This window comes from Athene noctua, chromosome 32 (assembly GCF_965140245.1).
Source record: "Athene noctua chromosome 32, bAthNoc1.hap1.1, whole genome shotgun sequence".
Lineage (NCBI taxonomy): Eukaryota > Metazoa > Chordata > Aves > Strigiformes > Strigidae > Athene > Athene noctua.
In genome coordinates, this window is record NC_134068.1 from 67,160 (window position 1) to 80,082 (window position 12,923).

Below are 12,923 nucleotides of genomic sequence, written 5' to 3' on the forward strand. Positions count from 1 at the left end.
TCTGGAAATTATACTGTTAAAACACGTTCAGAAAAACCCGTTGGCTGCTGTGATTATAAGTAAAACAGGATGTTACATGTCATAAGAAAAAACCTGGCCAAGAGGAAAGTTATCCTCGGAGGCAAATATCTCCAAATCTAGATGTTTAAAATGAAACTTAGTTCTGTGCAGGCTTTTGAATAAGCTTTTCATGAGGCAGGTTTTAATCTGAATCTAATGATGAAAACGTGGTTTTAATTGTGAGTTTGTGGCTGGTGCTTCAATGTGAGAGTGCATTTCCTAGGCTGTCGGTGTCCCTGTGCAGCACTTGAACTGGAGAAGATGTCGCCGGTCAGTAGCTGCCCGCTGATTGCAGTGTTGCAGGTGGAAGTGCTCTGCTCTGTGCTCAGTTTGGTGCCATGTTATTTACAGATATATTACATTTTAAGGGGAATAGGATTGTTTTGTAAATAAATTTGCAGTGGGAAATCATTCCCAGGAACTTACATGTGTGGAACTAATTGTTTGCTCCACTTTGCTGTGATCTAAATGATCGAAGTCAGATATGGTGTTTATTAAATCCAGAACTTCAAAGGCCTTTGAGATTTCCACAGAATATCATGTTCCACGTAGAGTTACACTTGCATTTTTCTCCAGTGTCTGTTGAAAGCTAATTTTGCTTATTGTTTCCCTTTTTTTTTTAATTTTTTTTTTTCATAGCAGTTGTGGTTTTTCTTTAGCTCTTTTCAGTGCTTACAGCTTTTGCAGAGAGACAAATATAAGGGACCCATCATGGTATAAATGCTTGAGAGCTGGAAATCCAAACGCTCCAGCATTTATAACTCTGTGAGGGAACTTGCAGGCAGTGATTTCCTAGAGGAACGTAGAGGAGTGCTGTGAGACAGAGGTTCCCAAGAGGACTAGATGTTGCTGCTTCTGTCCAGGCAGGGTCTGGGCATTGAACACCGAGCTCCAGACCTGGAATTTATGAATTTCGTAAATCTGTGTGAAATCCCAAAGCTGATGCGGTTAATGAATGAGGCAGCTAAGCTGGGGATTTCCAGCAACCTCCCCCGAGGGACCCAGGTTCAGGGCAGACAGCAGCACTGCGTGGGGCGATGGGCTTGAAATTCTTTAGACAGCCACCGGCTGCCCAGCCGGGTCAGATGCCAACAGGAAAGTGAGTTTCAAAGGCTGGACTGTCTGCCTAGACAGCAAGGGAGTTACTTTGGTATGGCTGACTGTGTCACGGCAACCCTTGCAGGAGAGAACTCCCGGCTTCCTTAACAGCTGGGGCTGGGGACACGCTGGCCTGACAGCCTGAACGGGAAACACTCCCTGCCCTGGTTTTGCCTTGGTTGATCTCTTTCAGACATATTTTGCAAACACATTCATCCTTCTTGAAGGCAGTAGATGTGCTGTAGCAGGATAATTGCAGGGGAATAAATATTAGATAAGCTAGGGAGTTATTGAATACACCTGAGGCATTGCTTAATCTTGTGTTGGAGCAGATTTCAATATTACTTCTGTAATATTCTTTTAAGTGAGAATCAGATCTTAGCCGGGAGTGCAGGGATAAGCAAAGAAGGTGCAAGTGCAGGAAGAGGAGCATTGGCTCTTTTATCAGGGAGGAGCTCGCCGGCACCGTTTTGTTCACAGCTGCTGTTGTGCAGTGCCAGCACTGCCTAGATACTGTTAGATCTGGCAGCCTGTGTTACTCAAAGCCACTGGGGCCGTCCAGCTCGTGCTGCCAGCTCATGGCTCACATACAGTGTGTCTTACCCTTCCTCCGAGGGGTTGCCCTGAAAGTACTTTTTTCAGTCTCACGGTGACTGTCTGAAGCCCGGTTATGTCACTTGTAGAGGGAGGCCACCAGCGACGCAGTCTCAGGTTTTGAGATGCTTTTGACACTCAAATGTTCTAAAACTCTCCAATTTCTAGTTTTGCGATGAGACTGAGTAGGTGTTCTGAATCGCAGTTAGGGAGTACTATGGGCTATCAACCTGGCAAATTCTAAACACTGACACGTACTGATAATGGGGGGAAAACACGTTCCTTGTGTGCACCTTTAACACCGTGACTGATTGTTCACAGTCAGCAGATCTGTTACGTTTATGTCCAATTGCAGAGTGATTCTGTGTATACATGAAGCGTGTTTCTGCAATCAGCAGTGTTCAATGAAATTGAAGTTCAAGAACCTGCTGTGCTGGTTCCTGCTGCTGCAGTCACCCCGTGTCCTGCGGAGGAGGAGGCTCCCCAGCCCCTCTGGTTTCACGCTGCAGAGCGAGCCAGGGCAGGTCCAGTTCTGCGAGGGGAGAGGATCTTCATGTGCCCGGTGTGTTTGTGATGGGAACCCGTCTGTGCCAGATTCCGAGTTAATGCTGGTCAGTTTTTCTTCCCTAAGCTCCTCGCAGTGAGTAAACAGCTCAGAAAAAGAGTTAGTGTGCAGTCTGCTCTTGGACCGGAGTGCTGCAGTGCGGGGCTTTTGAGGAGAAGCTGAAGAACAGTGGCAATATATCCAACAGTTTTATTTTGCATTGTCTGAGTTTGTGTTCTGTGCTGCCACGTTGGATTGAACAGACAAGTGGAGGACAGTGTCTGTTGTCTTAAATTTGTAGAGTTTTCACTTGCCACGCAGTTGACATTTCAGTAGGAATCAGCAGATGTCCTGTCTGCACACCTTGGGAGCAGAATGAGCACCAGCCCGGGTCTTTGCATTGACTCAGTATTAACTGTTTTCACCTTGACAGCGTTGTTCTGGAGTGCTTTGCTCCTCTTAAAATATTTTGTTGCATTACCCTTGAGATCAGCCAAATCCTTGTTACAAAATCTAGAAAGAGATTTGGTTTTGCTCTCTAAGTGTAGAAAAAGTAGAAGGTGGTGAGGTCTAAGGAAGAAAGATTCTCTTTTCTTGCATTTGTCCTTAGTGATAAAGAAAAAAAAAGTATAGAAATGTATGGTGGGAGGGGGAAGAACCAGCATTTTGCAAAGTGTTTCCGAGTGCTTTTGCTTGCTGTTTTAATTTCCACAGAGCTGTGTGAGTTTGCATGTCAGTCAATTGAAAGTGATGCTTTGCTTTGGTTATGACCTGAGACTAAAATTAATGTTGCGTAGGGCTCGGTATATGTAAATCGATATATAAATGCTGCTGTAAGTATAATTAATAGCAAAAGACAAAGTCAGGTTGACTAACAGAGTTTTTAATTAGATTAATATAAACCATTTGTGATTTAATACAATGCTGTCTACAAAACTAGATACTATATGCATGCCTGTGAAATCAGTTCAGTAACATACTGGGTCCAAATTAGCTGTTCTTACCATTTCCTCTACTGAAAAGAAATTTGAGTTTTCTGCTACAATTTCACCAGTCCAGTATCACTAACGTACATGGGGAAGATGCATTAATTTTATTGCTGGGCATTCAGCCCTGACCTATCCTGATTCTTGTTGACTTAGAACTGAACTTTGCAAATACAGCATCTGGCAAAGAAAATCTTTCACCTAATTTGAAATCATATTCAGCTCAGGAAGAGCAAGATATTGGAAATGCCATTGTATTACAGCTCCTTTAGATCTTCCTTTTACATTCCAGACTCTCCAAGTTAGAAACAGGTTGGTGGGTCACTGCCCGTTAGCAAAGAGCAGATGGTATTTATTACTGTGAGCAGTAAAGCATCTGTCTGTGGGAGGGAGAAACCCAATTAGCCCGATGTTGATTGTGCTTTTAATGTTGTGGACTTAGTACCTATTTCCATACCTGCGTGTGTGCTCAATATAAACTTACTGAATTGTGCCCTTTGAAAAGGGGTCAGTGGTGCGCTTCTACAGTCTGAATCGTGAGCATTCGTAGGAATACTGGTGTAGATAATGTCCTTCAAATGACCCGGTCTTAGCTACACAATTCCAAGAACCCCTTATTACTTCACTTGCATTTTATTTGGTTCTACATAGTCAAAAGCCCGGCTGCTTGAGGCTTGGCTAGGACACCGAGGATGGCTGTTAAAAGGCAGGTGGCTTTTTGTCCTGCGGAGGCCGCCTGCCCTTGATCCCACAGACTGTGACATAAACACAAGGCAAACTCCTTGCTAGCTCAGCATCTCTGCAGTTGTTAAAAATACTGATCTTCTTGAGCAGCTTTCCATTAAGGAGCAGTCAGCCCTCAAAAGAACGGGCGACTCTTTAGAGACGCGGGTTGGGATCCGGCGTGACCTCCGACCGGTGGCTGGTTTGCCAATAGCTCCGACCTCCCTGACGTGGGCAAAAACTGGGTGCAGGGGCGGGTGCACGCGGGGTGGGTGCGTGCGGGGGGGCGGGCGGGTGCATTCTGCACGCGGCAGCGTGTGTGTGTGTGTGCGTGCGTGCACACTCGGGGTGTGTGTGAACACTGCGCCTTGCGCTCTGTGTTCCAGCGTGTCTCTGTTTGTCACATCGATTTTTCCTGGCCTGTTCCTGGCCCCCACGTGCCGGTCTTCTCTGTGCCGGGGCGGCTCTGAGCACCCTCCTCTCCGGTAATCAGAGACCCCATCCATTTATCTCATCTCTGGAACCTGGGGAAGCAGCTCGGTGACTTCCGAGGGGAAAAAAGAGGAGGGAAAAAAAAATTTTAAAGGGTTGTTAGTCAAGAGTCCCCAGCTGGAGTTGCCACTTGTACTAGAAGAGTGCCGATGGTGCAGATGCGGAAGGCAGAGGAGCTCCGTGGCTGCCAGCCGGGCGGTGCTGGTGGCAGGGCCGGGCCGGGCAAGACCTGCCCGCAGCCCATCCCTGCGCCCCCGCCCCGTTTGCATCCTGTGAGCCGTGGCCACCGCGGAACGTGCCGGGGCTCCCTGGGCGATGTTGCCGTGGCCACCGCGGAACGTGCCGGGGCTCCCTGGGCGATGTTGCCGTGGCCACCGCGGAACGTGCCGGGGCTCCCTGGGCGATGTTGCCGTGGCCACCGCGGAACGTGCCGGCGCTCCCTGGGCGAGGGGCCCGCGGCCGGGCAGTGGCGCAGCGGACGAGCCATGGGCTGCATCAGCAGCGGTCCGGCCGTCCCGGCGTTTGTCGCCCCCAAACCCCCCCGCGCGCCTCCGGCCCCTTCCCCTTCCCGCCGCGCCGGGACCCGCCGCCCCTGTTGGCGGTGGCGCCGCTGGATGTCCCGGCGCGTTGGCGCCGCCCCCCGGCCCGGCCCGGCCCCGGCCCGGCCCCCGCTCCCCCCGGGGCCGGCGGGGAGCCGCTGGGCCGAGGCCGCCGCCTCCGTCCCCGCCCGCCCCGTCCCCGCCTCCTTCTCCCCGGGCTCCCCCGCCCGCCCGCAGCCGCTCGGCAGCCCGGGCGCCGGCCCCGAGCCCCCGGTGCCCGGCCCGGGTCGGGAGCGGCCGAGCCCGGCCCCGGCACGGGGCGAGGGGGCCGCGGTGCCGGAGATCGCCTCGGCGGCCCGTCTCCGTTCCGGGAGCGGCGGGGAGCGACGCGCGGCCGCAGCGGCGCCAGGTCGGAGCGGGCCGGGCCGGTCGGGCCGGGCCGGTCGGGCGGGGGCCGTCGGGCGGCCGGGGCGGAGCGGTGACGGCCCGGTCTGGCCCGCAGGGAAGGAGAAGGGGCGGCTGGAGGAGCTGTACCGGCAGGGGCCGCTACTGGGGAGCGGCGGCTTCGGCTCCGTGTACTCGGGCACCCGCCTCTCCGACGGCAGCCCGGTAAGCGGCGGGACGGCGGCGGGGCGGGGGGAGGAGGAGCGGGAGGAGGAGGCTCATCCCGCCGCTCCCCGTGGCTTGCAGGTGGCCATCAAACACGTGTCCCGGGAACGCGTCGCAGCGTGGGGTGAGCTGGTGAGCGACCGGGGCTGCCGGGAGAAACCGGGGCGTCGCGGGGCGGGGGATAAGGGGAGGCCCGAGAGGGTGGGAACGGGAACACCGCGGGGGGAGCGGGCGGGGAGTCGCGGGGGGATGCGGAGCATCCCGGGGAGGGGCTGCCCGGTACCGGGGGGTACGGGCGGGGGGCGCTGGAGCACCCCCTTGGCAGGGGGATGCCCGGGCACCGGTGGGGTCGGGTGGGGGCACTGGGGCATCCCGGGCGGGGGCTGCCGGCCCCCCGCCCCGTCCCGTCCCTCTGACGGCCCCGCGGCCCCCCGCAGCCCAGCGGCGCTCGAGTCCCGATGGAGATCGTGCTGCTGAACGCCGTGGGCTCCTCCGGCTTCCGCGGCGTCATCCACCTCCTCGACTGGTTCGAGCTGCCGGACAGCTTCGTGCTGGTGATGGAGCGTCCGGAGCTCGCGCAGGATCTCTCCCGTTTCACCATCCAGAGGGGATCCTTGTCGGAGGAGGTGGCGCGGGGGCTGTTCCGGCAGGTGCTGGAGGCCGTGCGGCACTGCGACGCCTGCGGTGTGCTGCACCGGGACATCAAGGGGGAAAACATTATCATCGACCTCGCCACCGGTGAGCTGAAGCTCATCGACTTCGGCTGTGGCACTTTCCTCCAGGACGCGGCCTACACCAGATTTGCCGGTGAGCCCACACCCGGGGGGCTGCTCCCGGCACTGCACGGCCCGGCCTGGCCGGGCACCGGTTCCCCCTTTGGAGGGGGGGGGAATTAATTACTCATCCGGCTGCCAAGTTGGGTTTTGGCGCGGGGCGGACGCTGTGAAAGGGGAGCCGGCTCCCACCGCTGCCACCCACCCTGCCTGGGGCTGGGGAGGGGGGAGCCAGCCTGACAAAAACAAACACCCGTGGGGGTAGCAGAGAGGGGAGGCATGGGGCTGTTGCGATTCCGTATGCTGGCCGCCGGTTTGGTTTGCAGGCGTGGGAGGGCTTGGGCTGCTCTGCTCCCCTTGTTTGCCTTGGCTTTTAAAAATTTTTTTTATTTTGGGCTAAGGCAGGGGGGAAAGGCATGGTTTATTCCCACCTGTAGGGGTTTTTTTTCTCTCTCTTTTTTTTTTTTTTTTTAAAAGTAACAGTCGGGCCTTCCCAGGGCCCATGCTGCCCTCTTCCAGCACTGGTGACTGCTTTTACTACCCAAAGTTTGTAAACAGGAGTCCCGTGCTGGCGCGGCGGCGGTGGGTCACACTGTGCGTCGTCCCCCCGCCACCGGTGCAGCCCCCGTGTCCCCAAGGACGCTCGGGTGAGGGTCTGGGAGCCGGCAGCATCCGCCTGACGAGCTCCGCCTGTCTCCCGCAGGAACACGCCTGTACAGCCCGCCGGAGTGGATCTGCTACCACCGCTACCACGGCCGTTCAGCAACAGTCTGGTCCCTGGGCGTCCTGCTCTATAACTTGGTCTGCGGGGACGTCCCCTTCGAGCAGGATGACGACATCATCATGGGCCAGCTCTTTTTCCTCCAGCCGATCTCCCTCGGTGGGTACCCGGCGTCGTGGCGGGCAGCGGGTTTGGGAGATGGCACCAGGCGCACGAGCATCCCCGCTCTTAGGGCTGCGAAGGAGGGTGGTGTGTCGGGGTCAGCTGGGGGAGGTGGCACGTGTCCTGCCAGCCTGCTCTCCAAAAGAGCTCCTGGACCGGGAGGTTTGGGGTAGCTCTGAGCACAGCCAGCATGGCCCAGGCACTGCGGACGGTGGGGGAAGGTGGACAGGAGCCTTCTCTGACCAGCGGTGTCTCGTTTCTCTCCCCAGAGTCCCAGCGTCTCATCAGGTGGTGTTTGTCCTTGCAGCCTTCAGATAGACCGTCCTTGGAGGACATTTTCAACCACTCCTGGCTGCAAGGCGCTCACCACCGCTAGGAGATGGCAGCCACCCCACCTGCACGCTTTGGCCCGGGACCCTGGCCGGTAACAGCTCCGGGCCTCTCCTGGCCATAAGAAGCCAAGAAGACCAGGCTTCCTCGCCACCGTAGCCTGAGCAGGGATCGTGGGGACCACGCACATCCTGTCCCGAAGCTGGGCTGAGACCTGATCTTCCAAGTGCTGGTGGCCACCATCCAGCCCAGCTCTCCTGGGCTCCATCTGAATGACCCTGTCTCATTTGCTGGTCTTGCCAGTAATTTTTTTTGTTTGTTTTGGTTTTGGTTCTGTCATTGGTGGAGAGAGGAGACCTTATTGCAAACCGTCTGTTTTTGGTGGCTCCCAAACATCTTCCTGAGCACCTGAATTCGGGATGGCGAGAGGATCAGAGACCTTACTGCAAAGAGAAGCTTCAACGGGGGAAAGACTTGGGGGGAGCGCAGGTACTGTGGCCGAATGGCTGCCTCCTCCCCTGTCACCGTGCCAAGTGCCTTCAGCTGAGATCTGGACTGTGCGGGAGGAAATACTTGAATTTTCCTACACTGCTGCTTTTCCCAGACTCGCCTGGGTATAGACTTCCTTGTCCCCTTTCAAAAATAAAACAGGTCAGAGGACAGCTGGGAGCCAAGCAGGCGATCCCTCGCCTCCCGTGCCTCCACCTCACCTGGATTTTCTGGGTTTCTTTGCTTCCCAGTGCCTTCACGAATGCACAACCAATGCAAATGAACAGAGCTGTAAATGTCTTCAGAGTTAGACAGGAGTGAAGTTTGATCTACAGTGGTTAATAGTGATGATGTTTGTCACGGTCCACTCGTTGGACCCGTGATGGTTCGTTTGCTACGATCTCGAAAGTGCAAAATTAAGGTGACCGCCTGTGATAGTTTTAAGCCCTGCCGGGACCGGAGACCACGTTGCCATTGTCCCTCCCCCACCCTCGGGCACAAGTAGGGCACAAACTCGGAGTTAAAATAAGAAGAAATTTAATACAACAGTGTAATAAAACAATCTGAACAACAACAGTAGCAATGATAACAACAATAAACAGTAATGAGAGTAAACAGGACAGAAGATATACAGAGAAATACCGCAGTGGGTACCGACAGCCCGCTCGCGCTGCTCCCCGCCACCAAAGCCACAGAGGCAAAAGCTTCCCGTGCTGCCGCGCCGGACCTGACTCAGCATGGTGTGAGTAACCCGGCTGGAGATCCCTTCCCCCTCTCTGCCGGGGAAACTTAACCCTATCCTAGCTGAACCAGGACACCAACACCAAAGGGGATAGCAGTAATCAAACAGTGAAACTTTATTGTGTTGCCCGTGAAGTGGCATGCAATAGTTAGAGACGGGTAAAAGGTAGGAAAAAGGTAAAGTTTTAGAGAGAGGGGAGAGAGAGGTTATAGCTACCCCCACTGATCTCACGACGTCCTAACGGTCCCGGGTCCAGCTGGTGCTGCGTCGTCGATCGCCGTGGTCCTTGGTGGGGAAGCTTCCCATTTTCGTTGTCCAGAAGCCATCCTTTTATGCTCAGTAACACACCTTGCTCCACCTCCGCCTCGGGGGTCTCCGCCCTTCTCGAGCGAGGCCATCGCACATGCGCAGGGAGGGGTGTCCGAGGCGTGGTCAGTCTTGGAGGCGGGCAGCCTTCCACCAGGAGGGGTGTTCTGGTATTATAATGAAGCAAAGTTCGTCTCAGGTTCACGATTTTTTCATCGATGTTATGGCAACAGTCGCGACCCGTCTTTTTGGACAGCGGCTCTGCGGTTATCTCTAACAGCTCTGGCTGGGCCCAGGCACCGAACAATAGCCCAGCACTCTTTGTACTGCACGGCTCAGGCACTGCAGAACAGCCCGGCACTGCGCGTGTCACCCGGGTCAGCGCTCGGGGGAACAGCCCGGCACTGCCCGTGTCACCCGGGTCAGCGCTCGGGGGAACAGGCCGGCACTGCCCGTGTCACCCGGGCCAGCGCCCGGGGGAACAGCCCGGCACTGCCCGTGTCACCCGGGTCAGCGCTCGGGGGAACAGCCCGGCACTGCCCGTGTCACCCGGGTCAGCGCTCGGGGGAACAGCCCGGCACTGCGCGTGTCACCCGGGTCAGCGCTCGGGGGAACAGCCCGGCACTGCGCGTGTCACCCGGGTCAGCGCTCGGGGGAACAGCCCGGCACTGCCCGTGTCACCCGGGTCAGCGCTCGGGGGAACAGCCTGGCACTCGCTGTGCCACACCATTCTGCATTCAGGAGCCGTGGCACCACACCCCACTCCAGGGGTCGCAAGGCCAAGCAGGCCGTTGTCAGGTACCTCACTGTCCATGTCCCTGATGACAATGTTGAGACAGTGCTGATCTTCTGACCGACTCTTACAGACGTTTTACCTTTTTTTCTTTTTCCCAGTTTTTTTTTTTATTTATTTTCACGGATTTGTAAATTAAAGAGAGAGTTCTAGCTGCCAGAATAATAACTTTTTTATTTGTTTCTAATTCTCGTGGGTTTCCAACCCACCCTTGTTCCCACAGCTGCTGATCCCCCGGTTTTCTCTTCGGGCCTTCCCTCCGTGTCTGCCCCGTGTCCATCCCCACGCGCAGTGTTTCTGTCTGGGGGGTGCGGAGCGGCTGCCTGCTCCCCAGCTGTCTCTGTACATAGTTCTGGTTGCTGTTGTTCCCTTGCCAGGTGTTTTGTTTTTCCCCGCGGGTGTCTTGTTTGGGGCTGGGCAGGGGGGCGCTGCTCCGGGCTGTCAGCACTGTCAAGTCTTTATATGTTTTAGCCTGCGGGTTTTTTCTTAATAGTTCATGTTGTACAGGAGAATTCGGAAATCTTCTACATTTTTAATGTGGTTTTAAATAAAAATAAACTACTTGATGTGATGGAGACATCCCCTTACTGCGGGGCGGGATGAAGGATGCCGCGTGCCGGGTACCGGTGGCCGTGCCGTGGCGGGGCTGCTGCGGGGACCGCCCGTTTGTCTCCAGCTGAGACTAACTCCGAAGGCCTCGCCCAAAGGCTCGCTGGGCCGCGTCAGCCAGGACCAGGCAGCCGCCAGCACCACGGGGAAGGCTGGACTCTGCGGGCTGTTTCCAGGGCCGACTGCTCCTGGCAGTCTGGAGGGATCGCAGGGGCTGCGCAGCCCTTTGCGTTTCCATTCAGCCGCAGGCCGGTGCGGAGCGTGTGTGGGCACGGCGAGGAAACAACCCTCGAAGCGACCTTGCGACGGGCCGGGTGTTGTCAGCCAAATTAAATTTCAGTCGGGCAGATCCCGTTGCTCGGGCTCTGTTGGCGCGGAGCGGGTGTTGGGTGCCGGGGGTGAAGGAAGCCGCCGGCGGGCTGTGCCACCTCCAGCTCGGCTGCGGCGAACGCGGAGCGAGAGGAAGTTGGTCTCGGGATTACAAGGAGTCGGTCGCTGTCAGTCAGCGGCGGTAACGCCTCGCTCGAGCTTTACCCTGCAAACTGTCAAACCCCACTGCCCAGCTCTGCGGTGCTTCGGCTTTGGGGGCGTTGGTTTGGGTTTTTGTTTTCACTGGGGATTTTTTTTATGTGCTGAATTCTGAAGCCCCGTCCCTGCCCGACCTCATGGCGCACCTGCTGCGCTGCGCACGCAGGGCTGTGTCTGCCCCAAGGAAGGGGCACGTTTCCCCTCGTGCAGGTTACTGCAGTTAGGGGGTTAACTCCCCCGCTAGGGAGACCCCAGGACTAGCGACCGCTCGTGGTTTTTCAGGTGGGTACTGCTAATATTAGCAGGAGTAGTCCAAGATGAACCAAGAGAGATTTCAGGGCCTTGGGGAACTGGTTAAGGGGTCGGGAGCACAAAGAGTGTCTCTCCTCCGTCCCTGCAGTTGCGGGGATGGGTGAGGAAGATCACGGGAGGAGTCAACAGATGAGCTGGTGGCTCCGAGACTGGTGTTACTGGCGGGGTTTGGGTTGTTCAGTCACGGGTCAGGGTACAGGACGCCGGAGCTTTTGGCATCAGGTGGGGTGCGCCCGTCCCGGAGGGGAAAAGGATCTTGGGGCTCAGCGAGAGCTTTCAGCTGGGTCTGAAGGGGGAAGGGGGCAAAGCTGGGACTCCCAGACGAGAGCCCCAGGGCCGGGGACCAGAGGCTGTGGGGTGGTGTGCCGGCGAGGACCCTCACCCTGCCCTCTCGGCGGGGAAGGGACGGAGACGGGCAGCACGAGGGATGCGGGGGCAGGGACGGCTCAGTGACCGGGGATGGGCTGCAGCGGGGATTTACAGACGCGATACCGCAGCAGCTCTGTCGCGAGAGAAATTCTGCGTGAGCGGTGAGGACCGAGAAGGAGTTTCACCGGGCGACAGAGCGGAACGCCCCGAGTTCTGTGTTGGTGTTCGCACTCCAGGTCCCCCCACAAAGGCCGTTTCAGCGGCTTCAGCTGAGCGAAGCGTCTTTGCTTTCCTCTCCGGGTCAGAGCGCGGCGCCGAACTGCCCGTCGGCGGAAATCCCGGATCGGCGTCGCCTCCGGGCTCTGCGCGCCGAGAGCCGGACCCTCATCGCCATCCGGTGATGAGGGCAGCGCGGGCGGCGCCGCTCCAGCCCCGGAGAGCGCCCGGCGGCGGCGGCGCGGGGACCGTGCGCGGACGCGGCCCCGCCCGCGGAGCGCCGGCCCCGCCCGGAGCCGAGACGCGGCCGCGGCCCCGCGCGACCGGCCCCGGGAGACGCGGCCGCCCCCCCCGCCGCGGGCGCAGCGGCCCCGTCGCGCAGGGGCGGAGGCGCCGGGCACCGGGGCCGGGCGGGCGCGGAGCCCCGCGCGGAGACGGCCGCGGGCGCGCGGGACGCTCCCGCGCAGGCGCACCCGCGGGCACGGGGCGCGGCCCCCCCGCGCAGGCGCGGTCCCGCGCGGCCCCGCGGCGGGGGAGCGGCGGCCGCCCCGCCCGAGCCGGCGGCAGACGGGGACGGCGCGGATCGCCCCGCGGCTCCGCTCCCGCGGTCGGGCTGCGCTCGGGGGGGCGGCCGGGCCGTGCGCGGGGGGGCGCGGAGCGAGGCGCGGGGCCGGCGGGGCGGCGCTGCCGGAGGGGCCGGCGGGGCCGGGGGCGGCCGCTCGGGGCCGGGACGCCGGTTCCTCCGGGCGGGGGATTCCCGCGGGCTCTGCGCGGGGACCCGGGGCGGGCGGCCGGGAACACGCGGGGGGGATCTGCGGAGGGCCTGCGCGTGTTCGTGGGAGAGAGAAACTGCGCGAGGGGCGGATCGAGAGCGCGGAGGAAAGTTAAACCGTGCGAGTAAAATGGGGGCTTCTGGGCGCCAGGGCCG